The 24,976-nt window shown below is 41.4% G+C and overlaps 1 protein-coding gene across 6 annotated transcripts in view; it reads right to left on the bottom strand.

Moving 5' to 3' along the window:
* Positions 1–24,976, bottom strand: part of arhgap32b (Rho GTPase activating protein 32b) — an 85,091-nt gene that overhangs the window by 57,142 nt on the left and 2,973 nt on the right. Inside the window, exon 1 of one of the 6 annotated variants that reach the window (XM_028983155.1) lies at positions 18,255–18,314. The exons of the other annotated variants lie outside the window; for them this stretch is intronic. The gene's annotated coding sequence lies outside the window, so the exon portion shown is untranslated. Of the gene's footprint in view, positions 1–18,254; positions 18,315–24,976 lie in introns of those variants that run through there. 6 annotated transcript variants of the gene reach the window in all.

Raw genomic sequence — 24,976 nt, 5'->3', positions numbered from 1 at the left:
TGACTGTGCAGACATACCAAGGAAGTCCGTAAGTGGAAATGTATGAAAAGTGCCCGACTAATTTGGCCCCATTTTTGGTGCGATACAGAACGTTGTGGGACAAATTGTTAGAACAATTGTGATACAGTATCAATGTATCAGGGCGTAGGCTGAATGAACATAAGATGAATTATAGCAGAACAGTTTTGACATCCAAAAGTAATTTTGCAAGAATCAGAATCTTGAGACTAACAAGCAAAGGTCAAAGTCAGGAAGATGCTCCACCATATGTTAAAAGCTAAGAATTTCAAAGTCAGGTCAGCCCCCTCCCCTCGCACCAAGTTATTATATATACAGGCACAAGTTATATTTAGACCCTGACATATACAAACTGCAAACATAAGATGATGCTTTCCAGGGGTCTTGTGAGGCTCATGCGATATAAAAAAAAAAATCTAAGAACTTTTCACGCTATAGTTCATTCGCTTTAGTCGGAATCACTCTGTGAATTTCTAACATTGTGCCATTTTTCTCTTGATTCGGTTCCCCTTAACACAGGGAAAAATCCAACCGAACCAAAATGCGGCGCTTCAAATCACAAATGAACTTTCTCTCAGCTGCTTGGTCAGTTGTATCGCCACATGGACAACAAAAGTAAATACAGGAAGTGGACTGTGGACTGTGTTTGAAATGGGTAGGACATGATGACAGTAAATTTACACGGGTTGGCTGTTGCCCTGCCAATTTTATAGCGGTTATGTCTTGAAAACAATATGCTGATGCACTGGAAAAGGCGCATAACAAGACAACAGAGGCATTAATCATATGGATCTGTGAAAAAACTGTGAAAATGACATTGAAATTCACCCATAATCCAGTGTTCTCAAATTATGTGATAGTGTTTGGTCCTGTTTAAGTTTGGTGTGTGTTCTCTCCAGGCAGACCATACCAGAGTTCGCGATTTGATTCAAATCGAGACCACCTCTTTTTTATAGGTCTCATTGTGGTTGTTTTGAGGCCCACTTACGTGCGATTAATGTGTTCACACCAGACGAAACAAACCACACCAAGGGGGGAAAAAAGTTGCTTTCAATTGAAGTGCACTAAATCCTGTGGTAGGTTTGAAAGTGCCATAAGAGTGTTTAATGATGTCCATTGGATGCAGTCCCTTAGAGGTATTCCAGGAAGATCTAGTTTGATAGAAGGTCACCATCTGACCTGGCCTATGATGATCATTTATGTTTTAGAATGCCAATGTTCCTCATGTTTGTGATGGTAAATTGTTGAACTACACCAATTTCTATTGGTCCCCTATATATTAGCACAAATACAGTTAATTAGCTTGAGGGGACACTGGAACTCAACGGCACTTGGGGGTTGGCGACCTAAAAGAAAGAAGGTTGGTGCCCAGGCTGAGCTCACAGAGAATTCAGTGTGAATGGGTGGCACAGTGGAAGAGGCCTCTCTGGCAAACACTCCCAGGGCTGGACAAAGGACTCCAGCTCAGCGAGTTTACAAAGGCCGACTCAGCTAAACACAATACGGCCCAGAGCTCCCCACTGTCTCCGAGCTGCTACTGCACAAAAACACAAAGAAACACATACGCACACATGTACCCCAAAAAACAGGAGGAACACCCACACAAAGAAAACAAGACAGATGCGTGCGTATCTACCACATAATCTAGAGAAAAGCAAAAAAGGCCACACACAGAGCAAAAAAGGTTGAGATCTGTGCAAACAATCATCCAGACAAATGTACGAGTACCTCATCTTCCTCAACAGCTCCCTCAGTTATGGCTGATAATTGAACAGAAGAAGAGGAAAAAAACTAAGCTAAAAGTGACACAGGGCTACTATTGTGTCAGTTCCAATCAACGCGGCATAAATGATGGCCTTATCTGAAGTTAACAGACTGTCATAACGGAAGCTCCTCGCAGCCTTGAAACAATATGGTGATTTATAGATTGATTTATCCAACCCCCAAGCAGCAAGGACTGGTCTCCTGCTATGCCAACCATCCTGCGTCCTATTGGTACAGAACAGGGGCTTTTACTGTAATTGTAATCTCCGTACAATTGCTGTCTTGCAGTTCAAAATAGAACAAAGCACACTAGCTCATGAGTCAAATACGGCCCATCAGCATGTGGCAAGGCCGGGATGGAAAGAAATGCTGCGTGCCTTAGCAAAAATGCCATTCATACCATTTAGACTCAAAGTTAATGTGACGTTCTGCATAAATGTGCCAAATATGCCATTTTGATATTTTGAGGATGGTGTTACTTTTTCACTTTCAGGTTTTACAAATCCAAAAAACGTTTTCTCACACAATTTAGGCCAAATGATGTAATTAAACTGCACTGTGAATGGTAGTATCCTTTGAAATCTATTTTGGTCTTGGGTTCTACATAATCCTGGTCCAAGAATATAGCTTTTACAGATTTTGCAGAAATTTGAATTTAAAATGTAATGTAAGAAACACAACGTTGGTTTTAGGTAATTTTGCCAATTTATTATTCTAATTGAAGTAAAAAAAAAATATCTTAAAGTCAACAAGCTGTTGTCTGAACTACGATGAAAGCATCATCAGAAATAAGAGGTAGCAATTCATCAACACACAAACCCACATCTGAAGGGCTGCTGATGCACTGCTCCACTCGCTACCTACTGATGTCCTCTACGTAGGACCTATACCATCATGCTCCTGGCTCATGGCTTTTAATAACCCAACTTCAATCTTCAGAATAAACATGGCCTGGCAGATGCAGTGGTCCAATGTCCAGAGCTCAGCTTAGGGCTCAGAGCAATATCACACACAAGCCATCCCATAATCAAGTGTCCAGCTTTCTCATTTCTATATAATTTTTTTTATGCGATATCAAAAAATCTTGAGGATTTAAACCATAACATTTCATACTATCATTCCAGTGCCAAATATTACAGGATCTCTATAGGATTAGGTAAGATATTTTTAGGAAAAATACATTTCAAATAAAAAATAATACAAAAACAGGAAGAAAATTAATCAAACATATAAGGCGTTTCTATATTATATTATATTATGCTTTATACTGCATTTGGTTATAGCTGAATGTTTCCTATTTTTAATAATCAGCTATATGCAAAAAAATGTAAATTTTTTTAAAAGTGAAGTGAAAGTGAAGTGACTGTCATTGTGATACACAGCAAGCACAGTGCACACAACAGAATGTGTCCTCTGCTTTTAACAATCACCCTTGGTTTTAAAAGATGAATGTGTGAAAGGGTGATTGGAAACAATGCTAAAGAAATAAAAAAAACTATTTGGAAAATAGTCAATATCACAGAATCTACTGCCCACTGTCTAATAGACAAGCTGCTTGTTTGCATAAATCTAAGGTTTACTTTAAGAAATTTGTTCTTTGATTCACCGTAAATCCCATAATTTCCACTGCAGGTTAGTACCAAGAGCCACAATTTTTTCATTAATTTCTGTCCACTTGAGCAGAAATAAGCAGTAGGGGAAGCAAGCTCGTCCTCAGACACCTCTTCTGATGGGTTAATCACACTGTCCAACATGCGCAAAGCGTGTCTGGTTATCAGACAACTGGGACCAGTCTGGGGCCAACAACTCTATCAGCACTGAGGACACATAAGCTTCAGAGACAGGTTAACGTAAAGATCCGCACACGTGCACGCGCACACACGAGCTGACAAAGCCTCTCTGCTAATGAGACGCTCACAATCAGCCGGCCTCACACTTGTCAATTAGCCACCCTCACCAGGGACAGAGAGATTAGCCTGTTGCAGCAGCTGCCTGCAATTTTCTCTACCAATGTAAGGCAAAGCTCCAGAATGCACAGCAGTAAACAGGATACCCATTCTGGTCTCAGACACCGCATTGATCGGTTAGCGTTTGCCTTCTGAGAAACTCGTGCATTTCAGAATGATAGGTCCTTCATTAGATGGTCGGCCAGCTCTTCTAAAATCCTCGCGGTTGCCATCGATGAGGGGATGCAATGAAATCAATACCAAGTGGATGAGATATTGAGTGGAGGAGTTTTAGAACTAACTAATGTCTGTTTTAACATGCTCTTAAAAGTCAATAACCAAACCACCATGGCCTATGTCGTGCCATTAATCATACAGTCTTACAACTATTACAATATGGGACTTCACAGAACTTTTTGATAGAACACTGATGAACAGTAAATGTTCAGAGAAACAAAGACAGAAATAGTTTTATTAATCAGGAAGCCTGGTGGACTAAGTAATACCTTTTAAAATGAGACAACCGAGAACACAATGAAAGCAAGTTCACAACTTAAATCACTGGAATACTGTGTGGCATTTCTTCCCAAGAATATCAATTCAATGCCAAATCACTTTCATTTATTTACTATGAATGATCTTTATTATAAGAGTGGAATTATACACTGTGTTATGCACTGTGTTATTTTTTCTTCCGGATGTTGCACTTGTGTTATGAGAACAAGTGGTGGTTATGCAGACATTTGATACTGTACTACTGCGATGCAAAACACTTGCAGCTGTGTTAATTCAAATGGTTGAAGATGCTTGCATACTTTCATGTCCTCCAGGATCGGTTCTGAGACTACACTACAAATCATCAAGTCTCAACAAAGAGAAAGAAAAATCCCAAGTGAATGAGTTAGAGGAGTAAAACAGTGGCTAAGGGCTTCTGGTCTCAAGTTTTATTCACAAGAACACTGAACACAAGACCTCAGGCTTAGAAAGTAAGAGTTGTGAGTCCTGGACTCTTAATTAGGCTCCAACAAAACATGGGATTAAGTATCTGAAGAAGGGATAAAACAGCCATCACCAAGCATGAAGTTCACCAGGGAGATAACCCATCTAACATATGACTCATAATAGGTAGACGATGAATATTTTATAAAAAAAAATGTTCAAAAATCCCTTCCCATGACAAACATGAAACACAAGGTGCATTACCAAACTATCATGACATATTGCCTCACAATAATGGTGACTATGATACAAAAGAAGAAAACAGGAGAAAAAAAATATTTTTAAATCATATTTTATCATAAATAGCTTCACTTTTAAACGATGGAAAATTGTGCTTAAGTTGACACTTATATCAACTTAAACCACAGTATATCAACAGTGACGTCTAGCGGTGGGTATTACAGTGAATACAGTGTTAAATCACTGTATATACAATAAATATACTGTAAATATACAGTATTGTGCAATTAGGTGAAAAATAAGACTTTGATAAATTAATACATTTACATTTACAGCATTTATCAGACGCCCTTATCCAGAGTGACTTACAATCAGTAGTTACAGGGACAGTCCCCCCCTGGAGACACTCAGGGTTATGTGTCTTGCTCATGGACACAATGGTAGTAAGCGAGGTTTGAACCTGTGACTTCCGGTTCATTGGCATGTGTTTTACCCACTAGGCTACTACCACAATACAGTGTCATATTAATTTTTGTCACCCACAGACACAAAAAAACCAACAAGTGAGGAGGGAGCTCAGAACAACAGCAACAGGATTGTCCCTGCATGGAGAGCGAATAAGAACAGCAACCTCGCGCTCCGTCTGATGATCCCTAGAGACGGCACCAGTGCTGGTCTAAGCCCTGCAGAGAACAATGCTGGGATTTTCTCACCCCTCTATCTCTCGGCCACTGTGGAGCGTGCTCATTGGTGGGACCTGTTTGATCCCCCTTACTGAATAGCAGTGACCCTAATTCAGTGGCAAGCGCATATTCATGGGGTAATTTATAGTGAAACAGTGGAGGAAATAGGCCGCCGCCCTAAGGACTGAAATGGGGGTGGGGAGTGTGTGCATGTGTGTAATGGCTTTAAAGTTCAGCCATTTAAACTCGGGGCAATATCTATCATGTGCACTCTCTCTCTGTCTAGCATATACACATACAAAATACACATACAACGCTAAAAATGCACACAGACATGCACACAGACTCAACCCACAGAACCATCTACAGACATACAGACATGACCACAGAACCATCTCTCAAGCAACACTACTGAGTCCAAATGGAATGCTGATTTGGTGCTTAGAGCAGGAGGTGCTTTCACTTGAGCAAACTGCAAATTCTCAGTGCTGCGACTCAGCGGGGTCTCCAAAAGGCCAAAGCATGCTTCTTGCATTACTCACTCTGTTTTAATGATAGATAATAAGAAAAGGCCACACATTTCGGTTGGAGAATTCACTCAGCAAATTATTTACCAGATGTATACAGCCAGAGAAATAACCTTAATGAATGGTGTGAGAAAGTATTCAGCTGCTTCTAAAGTCAAGCAGGTATTGAATCATATTTTAAGAAAATAAACTGGTCTACCTTTGAACCTATAGATATTTTTCTGAATTCATTCCAATGATGCACCCAAAATGTACCTACAGATATTTTATTTATAAAATCAAACCACAATGGAGTCTCAGATAATTGGAAACCAAATGCTGTGCTTTGTTTAAAGGCCTAAGGCCCCTCCCATGTGGAATTTCAGAGTTTAACATAACTAGCATCCACATAATCACAACCAACACTCAACCCCTCACAACTGTGTCCTAAAGACAATAATAACCACACAATATAACCAAGACAGCTGAGTCCTTTCAGTCCTTTCTTTAGCATGTGGAGTCGCCACGCCCATACCAGCTGTCATGACATATAAAACTGAATCAATACTCCAGCCTACATGAATATCGCTCTCTTCCTCTCGTTGTGTCACCTGATCTTCTCTTCGGTCTTGGGGCAAGGCCATTAGAAAAGATCCCTGAGGTACCCAAGGGATCAAAATGGTCTTTCCGACTTTTTCCCGATTATTTTTAGTAATATTTTATAACTCACATAACACAGTCATCACAACAGTGAACAAATCCCTCAAGGACTATGGGAGCGGAGTTGATTCTTGCGATTCAGTCATTCAGGCATTTTTGTTCAGATGGACTAATTTTTTAATACAATTGAAGCGATATTTCTATTGTAATACCAATCTATTTTCCTGGTATGGAGTGATTATGGATGTGCCAGTGTAGTCTAGAGAGTCTTTGAATTTATAATATCAGTATGGTTCTTCTATGTAAATATGATTATAATTTGCATTATACTATTACTTTTTTATGAAATATTATTCAGGACAAGGATTTAAAATGATTGTGGACCAAAGGAAAAATGGACACTGGTTATTTTACATCCATGGGAAGCCCATATAAGGTAACAAATGGGATGTGTGCTAATTTGTAAGATTTGAATTTCTCATATTCCATTAACATTCATTTATATTTAGAGTATCTCTACTCCATGACAATGATTTTCTGCTCGTGTTCAGACAATCATTTTGAGTCCCCAGTCACAGATTCCACACAGTGCTTCTAAAATGTCCAGTGCACAGTGTGTGAAAAGTGTAAGAACAATGTAAGAACCTTTCTAAAGTTGCGCAAAATACATACAAGAAGGGGCCCAGTCAGATATTAAGATTTAGAAACAAATCATTAATTCTGATATAGAATTGATTTACAGTTTTTGTTTTGGCCAGCTCAAATTTTAAGCTGATACAAATGTCCATCAGAGCGATTAAAGATGAAGAGAATTACCAAGCTGCTGTTTGTCAGTGCAAGGCATCTAGCACTGAGCAAGACTGATCTTTGCAATGAGCATTCTTTTCAGACCATCAGTGAGTCATGTGTCCCTTTTGGTTTGGATCCTTAGCAGAGATCAGAAAGATGTCTTGGCAAAATGGAGGCACATTGGGAACATGCTGTACACAAAAACCAGGGTTTCATCATGTTGACACTGACCGGGTTAGACAGTGTACAGAGCAAAAAGGAAAACAGAATGCATTTATTAACAATATCCATAACAGGATGAATGAAATGAATGTGACTGTTGGCCAAGGCAGCACCAGAATCTGGCTGAATTCAGTCTGCAGAAGCTGCTGCCAACCTGCTTTTCACCACAGGAATGCTGATAATTTGCCTGAAATATTGCATTTTATTTGTACAATCTGAAAACATGCGCAATGTGCCAAATGTCACTGAAAGCAGTATACCTAGTGGGACCAAAGGAATCCCCTTTCTTTTGGAATCCAAAAATGCGCATCACAAAAAAATATTTCATTTAACAATGTCCCTTCAGGAAAGAGTTCACCTTTTGTGCTCCAGGGGCAAATAGTTTCAGATAAAGAAACATCCTTACATTTCTGTATTTTGCATTTCAACTGGCACAACACAAATATGAATATTTACTAAAAAAAAAGATCATGTTGTGTAAATATGTTCATCTGTACACTGCAGCCTGACATTACCTTCAGGGAAAGTAGCAATTGCAGGATAGTGCTAAAAATCACAGACACTCACTCACTGAAGGCTTGAAATATTCTACACCTCAAGCTTCCTGCATTACACTCATATTACACTGACATCTTTGGACTGTTTGGAGTAAACTCTTGGCATGACAAAACTAGGGTGACACAAATTTAGGGCACTTCATCTGGGCACGGACCATCCTTTGTCACTCATCAGTCATAAGACTGCTCAGTGAGATGTTGCACTTGTCGCTATGTACCATTAAAGTAGCTCATTAAATTGAGAATTTGTATGTTTTCACAAGGTTAATAAAAGAAGAAATGTTTGCTCAATAAAAAATTGGATATACACAATTTAAATGAATGAATTAAATACAAGGCACTCGCTCTCAATACTGAATTTCTGGCCATTATAAAAGAGGAAAATGTTAAGTACAGATTAATGTTAAAAGATTAACTGGGATGAAATGTAGTACAGCAGCAGCTTTGACCCAAACAGACTCTGCTGTCTTATGGCAGAAGATACCAGATCAAATGGAGCATCATATCGAGAAGACAGGCAAAGGGTGAAGTAGGTTCAGAGAGACCTTACTTGACAGGGGCTGGCCATGAAAAGCCCTCGGGATCATATTTCTCCTTCAAAGCTAAACACAGTTGTGAAACTAGAGCACTAGAGCAGTCTACTGGGACCGCTCGGAAAGGGATGTGAGCTTCTTGGGCCTTGAGAGACAGAGACGCCTGTTCCGCACACACCACTGCATTTAGCTCTGTGAGCGGCTGTTGTACAGGGTGTGAGAGTTTTGGTAAAATTCACCAAGCTCCATTGGGAGCAGTACATTTCATTGTGCTGAGATCGTTGAAAGCATTTATCACAGTAACAGCCATATAAGCCAAAAATGTCTCAACAATCCAGAATCCTTTCACAAGGAAAAGAAAACGGTCAATCTTCAATTTCCTGGTGGAAATACTAAACCACAATAAAAATATCACAGAGAGACCACAAGCACATACGTTTTAAAGAATGATATTAGGGTTGTGCATGCCGTGCACTCTGTTCTCTCAACCAAACCTAATGGCTCAGGCTGTAAGAAAGCGTGGTTTCGTGCAGGTGATGCGACTTTGTCATTTTTGCGAAGAACGGATATTTATGCGGTTAGTCGGTAAAATCTAAATCTCTCCCGTTGGCCAAAACTACATGGAATACCTTTTATAAGATTATTGATCAAGACTGTGTAGAAAGCATCAAAACAACAATGCAGGTGTATGTTTCATCATCACATTCTTCATAAATTAGCCGAAATATATCGGAAAGTGATACTTCCCATCAGGCATTTTTAATGATGTGCTTGCCATTATATAAGCCACGTATGATTCCTTCACTCTGCTGCTTGAAATTCAAAAAGGTTTCAAAGTTATGAAGAACATGAAATGCACAAAGGACCCACTGAACACCAAGTGCTTCTTCAGACTAATTAAACCACAGGAAGTGTAGGATCGGGGAACACCGAGTAACCAGAGTAACAAAAATAATAATGATCAACCATGTTATGCCTTACAGCTTCATGTACTCCTTCTCAGCCTGTTGTGTTCGTATGCAAACAAGAGTCCTAATTACAGATGTGCACAAAGATGGTGAATGCAAATAACAAAAAGTGCGTTCAGATTAAAACAGCCCACAGAAGGAAAATGACAGGGAATGTGATGAAAGCACATCATTTACAAATACACACACATATACAGTAATTACCACAGAGAATGGACTAAAAATAGTTGCAGCCATACCATAGTATATCAAAGCATTACCTACTGATGTTAACAAATTCTATAATTGTAAATGTTTGAAATCACCAGCATTTCTAAAGGCAAATGAGAATAAAGGTCAAATGTTTCCCTTAAAGCCCATGGTTCAGTTGTTAGCTGTTGCCATTTAGAACATTTTTATCCCACGTGTCCTCCGTGCAGTTTAAATGTTAGCCAGCCTTGCTCAAATCTGCAAGGGCAACGGAGCTTATGAGTTATGGCCAGAAGGTAAGTGTGTGTGTTCAGTTTAGCCAAGGTCACAGGTTCAGCTCTATAGAGTTCAGATAGCAGGTTGCCATGTTACAAATAATTTTTGCACGGGCTTCATCACATCGCAACCACCCCAGTGAATCCCATAAAGTGGATTAAATGTAGTCCTGCCTCTGTGAATAATGCAGAGTGAAAGTGCAGAGGAACGGAAACACTTTTATTCAGACGGGGGGGGTTATTCAGGCAGGAGGTGTGGGCGGATGGCCGTGAGCGCAGAGTGGAAAGAGAAACCTGGTCAAAGTGCTGGAGCGGCTCCACTGTTGTACTGTGAGAGAGACAGAGAGAGAGAGAGAGAGAGAGAGAGAGAGAGAGAGAGAGCACGCCGAATATTGCCGGCTGCTACAGTGAGTGGGATGAAACGAATACAGAAGTGTCTCATTGAGAAAAGCCGGGATGGGCGAGGTGGTAGCGGAACGGAAAGTACGCTGTCCAACGCCAGCTCTCTATTGTAAGATGTGGAATCCATGATGAAATTCTGAGCCTTGACCCTTCTGTTCCTTTTCCAAGTCTCACTGTGAATGGTGGCAACTACAGACGGAACGTGCGAGAGGAAGACGTTCAGTCGCTGCCAGCTGAGTACAGTCACAATTGTTGTTACTCAGAGGGTTCGACACAATATTCTTTTGAATCGACCGCATTTGCCAAACACTCTTATTCAGAGAAACTTGCACAATATTTAATACCGAAAGGTGTGTCAAGATGAATCTTAGCTTATGTTTCAGGGCGGAAAGCCGCTAATCTTAGATTGCAGGATCTGAAAATCCCTGAATCATCAACCTAACATAAAGTGTGAGAAAATACATCATGGAGACTGCATCTGATATTTATGCTTCTGTGCCTACTGGAAAATGTCACAATGAAGCAAGAAATGAAATATTTCTATTTTATTCAAAGATGGCCTAGGCTGGATGAGACTTACACTGGTGTTCCTGTAAAAGTAGTTGAAAGCTGCCTTTCATTAAATGCACTGAATATGGTCAATACATAATGAAAGATTTATAGAGAGGATGCTGACACTGAGTAAGAGAGCTACACAGGAGACTCAGAGAATGTTTGACATTGGAAGTGCAATTAAAACCCACAGAGACCTCAGACACCACAACACACTGCAGCCTGCACAGAGTTTGAAAGAGCAGAGATGCGGTGGGGGAAAGAAAAGATGAGCGGAGGTGAAATCCCTGGCGCATCAATGGCACTTCTGAAGCGAGTCTGTAGCTCTCATGGCCAACAGGCGAGGAGATTCAACACTTCTCACCCACCCCAGGCTGCAGGCTGGCATGGCCGGCAGTGATGTGTGCCAGCGTTGAGTGCCAGCCACAGATCAAAGAACACAGGGCACCCTGTGGCATGAAGAACCATGCCAGCACAATGAGCAATGGCATGAAATAGTTGAATGAATTAATAAATAAAACTGTTGCACATCTGTTATCACTAGAAGACTCAGTCCTGTGCAAATCATAAAATTACTGATCATGAAATAAGAATCTTAATTTTGGAATTTGTTCAACAACTCAGAGTATCAAAATCAACAATAACCTTACTTGGTCTGGTTCCTTTGATGGAAAGAACCCTTTTGCACAGACATTTGGGTGAATTGGGCTTCCAGCGTAATTGAATACATTAATTTTCTGCTGAACCAACAACGTATGTTTCATGCGTAAGCATCTTCATCATAATATAGGTCAGGGTGTTATATGAAGAAAATGTGATAGAAAGTCAATACAAAAAAAAAAAACAAAAAACAAATAAAGCACAGAAGTGAGACAGGGACATATTATTCCTCCAAAGAATCTAAAAACATTATAATTGATCTCCTTTACATAAACACAAACTAAATATAATAAAAAAGAAAAAAATACAAATTGAAATGGGAATTGAAGCCATAATGCAAAAAAGTATCTATGCACTTCAAGAAGGACATAAAAGTGTCAGATCATGTTGAGCATGGCGATGGGAGATTACACAATCTGAACCAGTTATCTTGATAAAATTCAGCGATAAATGGAGATGCGGCTGCTGAGGCACTGGAATACGAAAGCAATCCACGCAGTACCATGTATCGTGTGGTACACTGGTTGATCTACAGTGAAACGGCTGAAAACAACCAAGGAGGGCAGCAAAAGTCATGCAGATTAGAGCTTTGCCGTACTGAACAGGCCGGATTGGGACTGCACATGAGCGGTCAGGTGATGCGTTTGGACAAAAATGCAAAAATGTATTTTGATGAAGTTGCCATGTAAGATAAATTTCAGCCTGTCAATATCATTAAAATGTGATAAAAAAAAATCTTTGATATATAAAAGTTTATTGTGATCAATTTTTGGGAATATAGCCCAGCACTAGTTAAGCATGAGGAAAACACTGACATTTATTAAGAACAATATCCAATAGATATTATTCTAATCCATGTAATGGATTTCAGATGAAAGTAAAGAGAGCAAGTTTTAAAAGTTTTAAAAGTAAATGGTAAAAAAAATATTGGACCAGTGAGAGGCTGTGATGATGGTTTGGTAGGCTGATTTGTGTTAAATAATTAAAGTGTTCTTTCTGCAATTACTATTTTATGAGTCTCAATCCATATTAGCACTGTGCAATTCAGTTTGAACAAGGATTCACAGCCTAGCCTTTAAAAATAAATACAAATACTTGACACTCTTGTTAAGTGACAGAATTAAAACTGGTGCTCTGGATGACTGCTTTTATAAGCAGCACTGAACCCTTTAAGGTCTCACAAGAAAGCAAGAACCATCAGTCATCCATACAATAAAATTATTACATGCACATAGACACATTATTGTTTCCTGAAAATGTCTGCTTTAATGATATAATATGCAACTGTAAGCACTGATAACATCAAAAATCTAATGTCGAATGATCTCTTTTTTTGCCTGCCGTTCATCTCATCCCAAACTACAGCTCTTTGGTGTCATCTTCCACTTGTTAGTGGTACCGTGTGTCCCAGTTCTGTCAGGCAGGGGTTCCTCGCAAGATTTTATTTTAAAAAAATAAATAAATATCCCACTTCAGAGGGCACACACACTCCAGTAGTAACATATTCTGGATTAAAACAATCTTGCCAAGAATAATGAAATTTGCTTGTGGTCAGCACGGATCCAAATTCCACTGTAGCACAAGCACAGTATTTTCCAGCAGCACTGATATACGCTGCCTGTTATTCATTACAACAGTTATTTAACTCTAACTGATGCCTAGTGAATACCCAGTTCCCAGGGTACGTGGCACAGGTGGGGGCAGTACTATGATCTGGGGGTTGCTTCAGATGGTCAGGCCTTGGTTCAGCAGTCCCTAAAGAATACGGTCAGATGACTAACTGAATATACTGAGGTTATTCCATTAGAGAAATTCTCCTTGAGACCTCACACCACAGCATCCAGACCTCATCAAAACAATGCCACCGCGAATGTGTGCTATAATCAAGGCTAAAGACGGTCCAGCTAAATATTAGTTTCTTTTGGACAGGCAGTGTATTATAATAAAACACATATGAGACCTGTGCCCAGAGTGTCTGGATCAAGCTTAGAGGTGAATGGTGCTTATAGCTTAGAGGTCCATGGGCAACCACAGCGGAGTTCTTTCCCCAAGAATACAGAAGCCATCCTGGGTCCAATTCACTGAACGTTAATGTACATTGCGCTTTATTTCTGCAGCATCCAGGCCAACCAATAAAAATGACAGTTTTACTCCTCTCCCTGACAGCTGAGAGGAAGACATATGTGGTTTTATCTCGGCAAGCACTGCAGCATGCTAAACACTATGGAACCACAAGCATCATAAACATAATGATAGAAAGCCAACATAGTTTTGTGCTCATCCAGTGCTTCGGAGAATGCACTTTTTTCTCAAAACCGTGCTACATATAGAGATCATTGGTGAAAAAGTGGTGTTGTTTTACATTAAGGTTTTAGACAATACAGACACATTTTCTCAAAAGAAAACTGGACTTCAATATCAACGTTCCGGTGATAAAATTCCACTGAATTGCATTAGCACTAGTGACAGGAAAGTCCACATATGGAAAACCATTTTACTTTCATGTGATTGAATTTTTAATACCTAATGCATAAGCAATAGAGCAATTGGTACAGTATTTCAATATTTCAATTGGAAAGTAAAGTAAAATACAGATCATCATACATCATGCCTTGAGGCTACATCTGCTTCCTTTATTTGATGTGGCAGGCATACTGGCATTTATGTTCATATGACACAGCAGCGGTCATATGTTCATATGACACAGCAGCGGTCATATGTTCATATGACACAGCAGCGGTCACCAAAAAAAGCCCACCAACGACTCCACTTCCTCAGACGCCTAAAGAAGGCTGGGGTATCCACCTCTGTCCTCACCAGCTTCTACAGGTGCGCTGTGGAGTCCATCCTCACGGGCAGTATCGCGTCCTGGTACGGCAGTTGTACTGCTCAGGACAAGAAAGCTCTGCAGAGGGTGGTGAAAACAGCCCAGAGGATCACAGGCACACAACTCCCAGCAATAACGGACATTTACACCACGCGCTGTCTCAGGAAAACAAAGAGCATCCTGAAGGACCCCAGCCACCCTGCACTGTCACTTTTTACTTTCCTGCCACCAGGCAAGAGACTCAGGACAATGCTCACACGCACATCACGATTTAGAAACAGTTTCTACCCCAGTGCCATCAGGCTATACAACACATAGTATGCACTGCACTTAAATTACGCACAATCACTTTCATATGCAACTTATATATATTCACCCCTCTGTGACTTATTATTTATTGCTGCTGCACTTTGCCTTCTATGTCTTCTATGTATCATGTTCTGTGTTATGTCTACGTGGGAGAGGTTTTCAAGTAAGAATTTCATTGTGCTCTGTACGCTGTACTTTGTACATATGACAATTAACTTCAACCTCAACCTCAACCTATGATTTGTACGACTGCTAAGGCGACGTCCTACTTGCGTATGACCTGTGGCTGCCAGGACCGAGGCCAGCAGATTAGAACAGGAATCACGGCCTGTTGCCACAATCAGTGCAACTCTGGCTGATGGAGCACAAGCCACAACGCTAATTTTAAAAGTAGGACAAATTCCTTGCTAAATCAGTGCATTCCCAAGTGGTAAGAGTGACACCAGTCCTTACTGAAGGACAAAGTGAGGAAAGGAGAAGGAAGAGGAAGAAAGACAGAAAATCTGTTCTTCTAGAGACGTGCTGTACTCTTTGAGGAATGTAGTCTTTTTATGCAACTATGCCCAAGCAAGTGGGTTAAACAAGAGAGACCAAACAAAGCACCTATCTGTTGGTCCCACGGTAAACAAACCAGCACCCCTGCTGCTACCTCGCCTCGGGGAGGCAGAAGAAGGGCAGAAGACAGACAGTCACAGAAAAACCTGCTCAAACTGCAGCCCACGGCTTGCAAAAGCATCCGGATTTTCATCCGGCATGAATCAGAGACTCAACACAAACCGTACCCTGAAATTGTCAAATGTCAATGTCTAACAAGAATGAAAAAAATGCATTTAAAGTTTTTATATCAATACAGAAGTAATCATATGGCTGGAAAAAGAACTTTAAACAAACAGGCAAAAAAAAAAAAAAAAAAAAGCGGTCCAGCGGCCAAAGTATCCTATGCATCATTCAGACCCACACAATTTTCAACCACTTAAGGCCATACATTATTCATTTCCAGAAAAAAACCCAATCAATGGAGCGCCTGTTGCAACTGACAGTGTAAATGCCATTCCCCTTGTGCAGAAAACATCAGATGGGCTTTATTCAGAAGATGCCAAAATGTAAGGAAGAATCAACAAACACCTCCTACATACATTCCACACTAATAGAGTGTGTGACTAGTACGGCTGTGTATTGGCAGGAAGCAGAATAAAGGGGTACAAGTTAATATATCATGATATATTCTGATGATGTACAACACACTTGACTAATTCTAATTGTTAAAAAACTTTTTCTATTACTAGAATTGTAAGTCCTGTTAATTTTGAATATGTTGTGTCCAAAAACGTTGGTGCACAAATAAAATGTAATTGTATGTATAAAAGTGTATACATACATTTGTGTAATTGATATATTTTTCCGTCAATTACAGAAAACTGTATTTAAGGCAATAATTAGGTCTCTTGTCTCCTCCCCACAATAAGACAGTTTATTCATTATTCATTAAATAACCAAACTCCAGCCATTGGTGTCAGTATCGGAACTGAGAAAACCGGATTGGTGCATCCCTAATCCTAAACTGAACATCCAGCAGAATCTGGACATCCCGCTACGTTAGCATGACAGAGCACAGTGCTCAGCAAGTTATGTCACTAATCCAGTGTTTGCTCTGGAGAGTGGCTCGGCGTTCCAGCAGATCCTTGGCTTATATTCGTGATGGTTTCCAGTAGTCCCAGCGCAGCACTGCAGCCAAAGGCTCATTTCATCTGTCAGCAGTCCTGAAGTGTATTTGCTCCCATGCACATTATACTTGGGTAACCTTGCATGACCCAATCTCAAGATCCCAATCCAATTACAGGTGTTGGGGATAAGCTGCCTCTCCAAAATCCCCTCCCATTTGTACACTTTCCAAATGGCACGCTGCGAAGTGAATGGAGAACAATCACATTTAAAAGGACATTTTTGTAAATGCCCAGATGCACAGATATGAATATTGGAAATGGCTAAACTGCATTAAGTGTTGATTCAAAGTGCCAACATTCTGGAATGTTGTGCTTCTGGGAGCACAGTCTAATGGTGCAAAACTTTAACAGTGAGTATGCAGCCTAAATAACTGCTACATTTAATTGTGGATGCAGTGCACCAATACAAATATTGAGTTATGGACTAATACAGGCTTCACATGCTGGTAACTGTACCATGTAGTGCTGTGAAACTGTATAGCCCGGAAAAATGCTGGTGTGTGAATGAGGAACGATGTAAAGGCACCTACAGTTGTAACGTGCCCGCTGTGGATATGAACTTCCTCTCGTAATGTCAGCTGCGGCAATTGTTGAGTCTCGCACAGATTATGGCCATAAATGAAGAAGGGCCCTGTAGCCCTCACTGCATTGCTCACACGCTTCATCTAGCCATAACAGTGGGACTTTTCAGGTGCTGTGACAACTGGCTGTAAAACGTTTGGAAAGTAGGGAATACAGCAGTAGCACCACTTTGGAAAACGTATAAAATATACAGTGAGTGAGCAGTAGTATCCTGACCGTAAAGGAACCCTGTTACCTACCATGTGGCACTGAGGTACCCAAGACCAAAGTACAGTCCCCACAAACTGCTCCCCAGGAGCAGTTTTGCAACAATTTATGTTTCTAGTCTACATCAACATTCAATGTGTTTACATGCAATATTTACTCGTATAGCTGGACTTGGCCATTAAATTAGAATACTGTCCTTGTCAGAGTACGCATGCACGATCGGTACATCAATTTAATGACTGATATATGGCCGACTGCACTACACTATTGCACTTTTTCCAGCTGACCTGTTATCTATGAATAACAAACAATTAAGCTGGTGGCAAAAACATGTCCAGTGGTGACCTGGGCAGCGTTTTAGCTCTATGCATAGCTACTAGCACAGCTTGGGTCCAGCTGAATGTATACAGGGAGGATTATTTACAGACGTCCTCGTTCTGTTCTCGCCCGTGAGTGTTTAGTGAGCTCTGAAGGTCCACCTCAGAATCCTTATGCATATTTTAAAATCCTGTTTCAGTTGTATGATCAAAATAATTTGATTCTCTGTAATGTCATGTAAATTAGCTGATTGCCTTATCCTTCTAGTAAGTACAGAAAAAAAAAAGAATAAAAAAATACATTTAGGAAAATGAGAAGGTGTGTCCAGCACACAATGCATCCATGCCAGCATCCATCTCCCAATTTCCCAAGGCTCTTACTCACAGCGCCAGAGACGGAAAGAACAAACGGCCAACCCCTGCCTCTCCTCCATTTGCGTCTCAGTAAAATTAAAGCCAGGGGAAGAATAACAAGGCCGGCATGTCAGGGTTGGGCGTCTTCGGTGATGAGTCATCGCTCAAATCCCCCCACACACATATACGCAGATCGGGATCAGGCTGCAAGCTCCCCTATTAATAAAGTTGGTGTGGAAATGCACAGTGGTCGTGACAGTCGGAAAGGCCAATTTACATTGAGTGCGCTTCTCATGCCCGGCCCTGTGAGTGAGAGGAAGAAGGGAACAGAGACACCGCGAGCGTTTGTTATCTGTGATTTATGCTGACTATTTCAACTGTGGGCTGAGGGCGCCGGAACATCCTGGTCAGAGGTGAGACAGTGCGCTTCTGCATGCAAATCTCTGCACAAGTCAACAGAATTCAGGAAGGGCTATCTGTAGCCTCAGTTGGGAATGGACAGATCGGCGACAGTTCGGTTGTGGAAAGCTCCATGCTTGCACCAAAAAAATATATATTATATTATATATTGTAATAAAGGTATGTTTTGGGGGTTTATTGTAAAAAGTGCAAACAAGTGCTGCAGACATATACATGTAGCACAAGTTAAATAAAGGTGCTTGTATTCAGACATTTTACTTGAAAGGCAGATGAAAACGTCGGATTCTACAGAGAATCACACAGACCGGTTTTATTCATAAGGAGCCACAGAGAGCAATGAATCAACACACGCCTCCCATATGCATTCAAATGCAGTAATGGAGGGTGTGGCTGCTTTCAATAATAAAACTGGTTTAAAATAAGGTAAACTTCAACTGCCCCCAGGGCATTAATGTTTCATTTTATGAAGTACTCTGTAATCCTATTGGAGAATGGAGAGCAGTCTTCCAAAGCTCCAGGAAATTCTTGATGTCCTGATATTTCTGGCTCGTCATATTGGGTCGACCCCACAGTAAGTGAACGTTTATGAATTCTGCTGCCTGGAGAGCTGCCAAAATATGAGCCCTATTCATGTCTGCAGGACTGACAGCACTAAATAAATGTGGCATGTGAGCGCTTAAAATACCCCGAGAGGCGACACTTTACAGTGTCAAAGTGACACACCTCTCGAGCGCTTCCTCTAACTGACCCAGTCGTCCCCTATGGGAATTTGGCATAGTCAGCCAATGGAGGAGGGGGACAGGGGAGGGGTAGAGAGGCAAAACAAAATGATGACAAGCATTAGTCTGAAGCAACAGATTTTGGCCTGCTTTTTGCATTACATTGCACAGACAGTGACTTCCTTATCAGCGAGCTCTAGGGATTGGTATCGATGCTCTGTTACAAACAAGAACCAACTCGAAATGAATGAAAACAGAGCTTCAATAATGTCCAGCATTATGTGTTCTGTTATCGGTGCTTAAGGAATAATGGAGCCAGGATTGTGAAAGTGGGAGCAGCAGATTTTGTTCAAATGGCAAACCAGAGAATGGGCACCATTTTCCAAAAAAGAAACACATGCGGCAGTGGTGGCCTAGCGGTTAAGGAAGCGGCCCCATAATCAGAAGGTTGCTGGTTCGAATACCGATCCGCCAAGGTGCTACTGAACAAAGTATCGTCCCCAAGCACCGTCCCCACACACTGCTCCCCGGGCGCCTGTCATGGCTGCCCACTGCTCATCAAGGGTGATGGTTAAAAGCAGAGGACACGTTTCGTTGTGTCACCGTGTGCAGTGTATCACAATGACAATCACTTCACTTTCACATAAAAAATTTACAAAATTACACTACATTACATTGAAAAACAGCACTTAGGTCACCTCATTCTTGCTTCAAACAGCAGAGTACTTCCCCTTGAGGTTGATGAATCCACTTCCCAAAATACCCAATCTGCCACGGTTCTCACTCTACTGGCCCTCCTCCAACACAATTTGCCTCTAGCTTTGCATGGCAACCAACTAAATTTCATTCAGATTCATTTAGACATGCTTGTGGATGATCTGCAAGATCCAGGCAGAAGAGAGAAAAACAAATAAAAAAAAAAGAGTAAGTAAGGAAACTAGAGAACGAAGGACCCAAGGTGAACCCCAGACAACAAACAATGAGGTCTGAGAACAGATAACAGTACTTGCTTCCATCCTGAACGTCAACAGGCACTGGAGATACACAGAAAGCGTTCGTTTCTACTTTATCTTTTCCTTTGTCCTGCTTAGCGTAACACTGATGGCAATCGCAAGCTACTTGTGTCTGAGGATTGTCGCTCTGAGACAAGGAAAATGCTTTTAAACTTCTTCTGCCGAGGATGCATTTCTCTCTCTTGCTCCATTTTTGTATTTGAGTATGTGCACAAATGATGGTTGGAGGTGGTACACGTTTTTTGGAGGCCAATTTCAATATTTAATGCCCATCATGCATTTCCTCTCTGGTTGTGGGAGACTCCTTGCCGTCACTTCAAATGTGGTTTCTCCAAAGCGGCATTCACAACCCAGAGTGTATAATCTCTGAGTCAGGCTCATTCTTTCGCAGAGGAAAATGCTCCCACGTTCCTCTTCTGTCAGTCTCAACACGTATCTAGCACCAGAGACAAAACCACACACATTCCAACCCATAGACTGCAGGGGTGTTTTTTTCACTCAAGGAAACAGCGGGGAACTGTGAAGACTAGAGGTGAGCATCTATCAGATCAGATTATGACTACAAGCCCAGCGCACTGCGGGAAGCACACGTCATTCACACATATGGCCAATTTACAGTCACCAGTTCACGTAATGTGCATGCCTCTGGGCAGAGACACACGAGAATGCAAAAAGTTAAAAATATAAAGATCTTTCTCTATTGGTCAGAATTGAACATATTCAAATTGTGATGCACAGGTGAAGGGAAGTTTGCTGACATCACCCTCCGCCACGCCACGTAAGAGGTCACCATGATGACAAATCAATATATCAGGTAACTGGCTGTACACAATGTACACACCGGCTCTGTGGGGTGAGTACGGTGCTCAGACATGTGGGAAAGATAGGAAATCAATCACAGATTCGCACAGATTCTAGGGACTGCATTGCCTGCCGCTTGCTGAGAAAGTGGTGGCAACTGCTGGAAACGAGCAATCCGAGGTCCTTCACTGGACCTTCAGAGCTCACTAAACACGAGAACAGACGAGGACGTCTGTCCAGGCTGCCCCATTAATGCCCTATAGTGGACATGCCTTGGTCTCTTTACAAAACTACATTTCAATGAAAGGAATTGTTTACGAGTATAGAATCCGTCAGGGGACCGTGTCTCACAAAATGATTGGTGATCACTAAGAAGTGGGAGGGGTTGCTCCTCATACTTTGTGTAAATCATCTGGTGTGTGTGTGTGTGTGTGCTCTTCACACTCAGTAAAATACCGTGTGAGGCTGCGGTAATTAATGAACACGTAGGACAATATGACAAAAGAGTGGTCCGCTATACACAATGAATCTTTCAGATCCATCCAGATCAGATGTCAAAGGTCATCTGAAGCATTGTGAAAGGCCGTAATAGCTGTCGTCTGTCAATGGGGTTTTTCATAGCACCTCTAACAAATAGGAAGGCCTGGGAAACAACTTTCCTTACTAAATGTTCATAAAATTGGCAAGGCGGCTGCATTAAAACATTTGCTTGCCGTAAAATAAAGGTCTCCTGAGAGGCTGTTGTGGGTGTCGACGCAGCAGGGGTGAGAACTAAAGTTAATGGAAGACCCCACATGGCTCATTTCCAGCTTTACAAATGAAACTCGCTGAAGATGACGTCCTTGCACATTTCTATTTTCGGTTAAACACCGGTGTCCTAAAGCGAGCATGCAAACTGCACAGTCAGGTGTTTTCAGAGAGACACTGGCGGGCCCGACAAGGACGAGGTGTGTTTGTAAGCCTTGGCATATCTATCATTAAGACAATGGCAAAAGACGGCCCATGTTTAATTACTGATGCTGCAGCAGGCCCCGAATGACAGATGAGAGGAAGGAGAAGTAGAGGTGAAGCAGTCAGGTTTCCTGCGTACATGTCTACTTCAAGGTGAACTTTCTCTCTGTCTTGGGCCCTGCCTGCCCATACTTGTGATTGGGCTGCAATGCGACAGCCTGACTCAACCATCATTCCATAAATCCCCCTCAGCTTGGTTCTCCTCAGGGCACAGGATCTCATCAGGCTCCCATCAGCGTTTCTCTCACACCCTGTCTCATCCCCTCCATGCTGGAAGCTGGAGCTGAACACACAGCCACACACAATCTGCCCTCACATATGAAATTCTGGTGGAAGTAGCCTAGTGGGTAACACACTCGCCTATGAACCAGAAGACCCAGGTTCAAACCCCACTTACTACCATTGTGTCCCTGAGCAAGATACTTAACCCTGAGTGTCTCCAGGGGGACTGTCCCTGTAACTATGATTGTAAGTCGCTCTGGGTAAGGGTGTCTCATAAATGCCGTAAATGTAAATGGAATGCTGCCCACAGCAGTGCCACTCCAGTGTAGTCAGTCTGAATGAGAGAAGAGTGTTTTTAGACTACGTTGTCCATCATAATGCAGGTCCTGAGAAAATTCATCAGCTCACATAGCAATATGAAACAGGATGTTGATAATATCCTGTCTGGCGTGGAAGAAATAAACTTCTTTGATTGGTTCCACTTATGTAATCTTATTAAGATTGAATAGGGAAGGAATTGTGGGTGTTTGGGTTATAACATACTTTTGCGTGTTTCTCTCAAGCCCATTTTTGGATGAGTTTATATAACAATTCAAAGATGTAAGTATATGGCTGTTAAGGCAATATAGCATAGACAACATGGTTTAAAATTGGATCCTCAAACTAATTTGTCACACATATGGGGCAGTGGTGGCCTACCGGGTAAGGAAACGGGCCTGTATTCAGAAGGTTGCAGGTTCGAATCCCGAACCATCAATGTGCCAGTGAGCAAGGCACCATCCCCACACACCACTTCCCGGGCACCTGTCATGGCTGCCCACTGCTCACTAAGGGCGATGGTTAAAAGCAGAGGACACGTTTCGTTGTGTGTTTTACAATGACAATCACTTCACAGAAAAGGCACTTCGCATATAGATGGGAAAATCCACAAGTTAATGGTATTTCTTTAACACACATGGCAAGCACATGAGCAAGCACATTCACCAAGTACTGTATCTTTACAGGGTACAAAGCCTTCATGCACCAAAAACCAGAATGAGACACCATGGAACATGGATTAAGCTGACTGGAGGGTCAGCAGAAACATTAACAATTTCTGAAAGCACAAGACCATTTCCACCATTTATGTCGTCTCAATCCCCTAGACCACAACACACTATAATGGCATTTTTACTATAATAGCAAGAATATTTTGACAATGCCTTTTCCTCTCTAAATGTACATGGATGGCACACTAATGATAAGAATGATGCCATAAGTAAACTGAGATTTTGATCATGCTCATTGGGTTTACGTGCACAATTTAGTCAAACATTATGTATCTTGACTAGACCAATTAATTGGACTACCGTTCTACACTATGCTTGCATGTGAAGGGGAATCGATTTATTGAGCAATGTATATCCAACTCCGCTACATCGCAAGAACTAAACTATTTAGATAGAAGCAAAGTGGTGCTATGTGTAGGGATCAATAATTTCCTACCTGCTGTTCACTTTACTTCTTTTACAAATGAGATTTCACGTATTTCATGCACAGGGTGTCTTGTCCAGTTTGGGTCCAACTGAACGCACACATGTAGTAGTAGCTCCACTCCCGAAGGACATTTTCTGTGTGTGTTAGTCTAGCCACGAGTAAAATTTGACCCGGCTTTAAATGGATTAACACAATTATTTGATTTTCTTCTAAAATCTCCTGTTCTTTAAATATAACTTATTCAAAACTATTTAACTAAATGAGTTTTTGTGGAAAAAGATGGTCGGCACCAAGACTGGATCACTGCCTCAAGAGCTGCCAATGTAGAACCCGAAATGTGTCATGCAGAGGTGCAACCCCAAAATCGTACATCATTACGCTGAACGATTTCATCCATCAAAGGTTGTTGACGAGTGTCAGCAAGCCTGTGTAGAGCCTCTGATGTTATCAAGACCACAGATATCAAAGCGCAGCCTGAAGAAATAAAGCACAGTTGGAGTTCAATAACATGGTATTGTGCAAAAAAACCCTGTGCACGTCTACTTTTTAATCCTCTAGCTCGCGTGTGTCACTGTGTATAGATATATTATTATGGCCCAGCAACATGGAGTGCTGATAACACACACTACAGATCCCATAATGCTGTGCGCACTTTGCTGTTCGCAGCGCTCAGTGGCTTTGAAGCACGAAAAAAGGAGCCGTCAACGTGGAAACGGCTCCTGTCCAGATTCAGCTGCAGTGTAAAGACTGCATTCGGCAAGGCCACTGAAGCACTGCATTGTAGGTTCGGTAGCTTTTGTGTTATCAGCGCTTCCCAACAATGGCTATACATAAAGTGATCTCTGATTTTGCTCAACAACCTCCACTGTCTCTCAGAAAGAAGCTACTGAGGCAGGCATCTTTTAAACAAAACGGTGAAATAACAACAGGAGAATGTGGTTTTATCATAGCAGACGGAGCATTAAATTAATCCCCACCCAGACCAGCCCTTGGGTAGAAAGTAAAAGAAAGAGTTGAAATTTCATGTGGAGAATTTTTACGAGAGCTGAGCTGGGGAGAACTTGTTTTGTTCTGTCCCAAACAACAGATGT

The sequence above is a fragment of the Denticeps clupeoides genome, chromosome 6 (genome assembly GCF_900700375.1).
Source record: "Denticeps clupeoides chromosome 6, fDenClu1.1, whole genome shotgun sequence".
In the NCBI taxonomy this organism is placed as follows: domain Eukaryota; kingdom Metazoa; phylum Chordata; class Actinopteri; order Clupeiformes; family Denticipitidae; genus Denticeps; species Denticeps clupeoides.
Note: the sequence above shows the minus strand (reverse complement) of the source record. Positions and strands in the feature narration are given on the sequence as shown.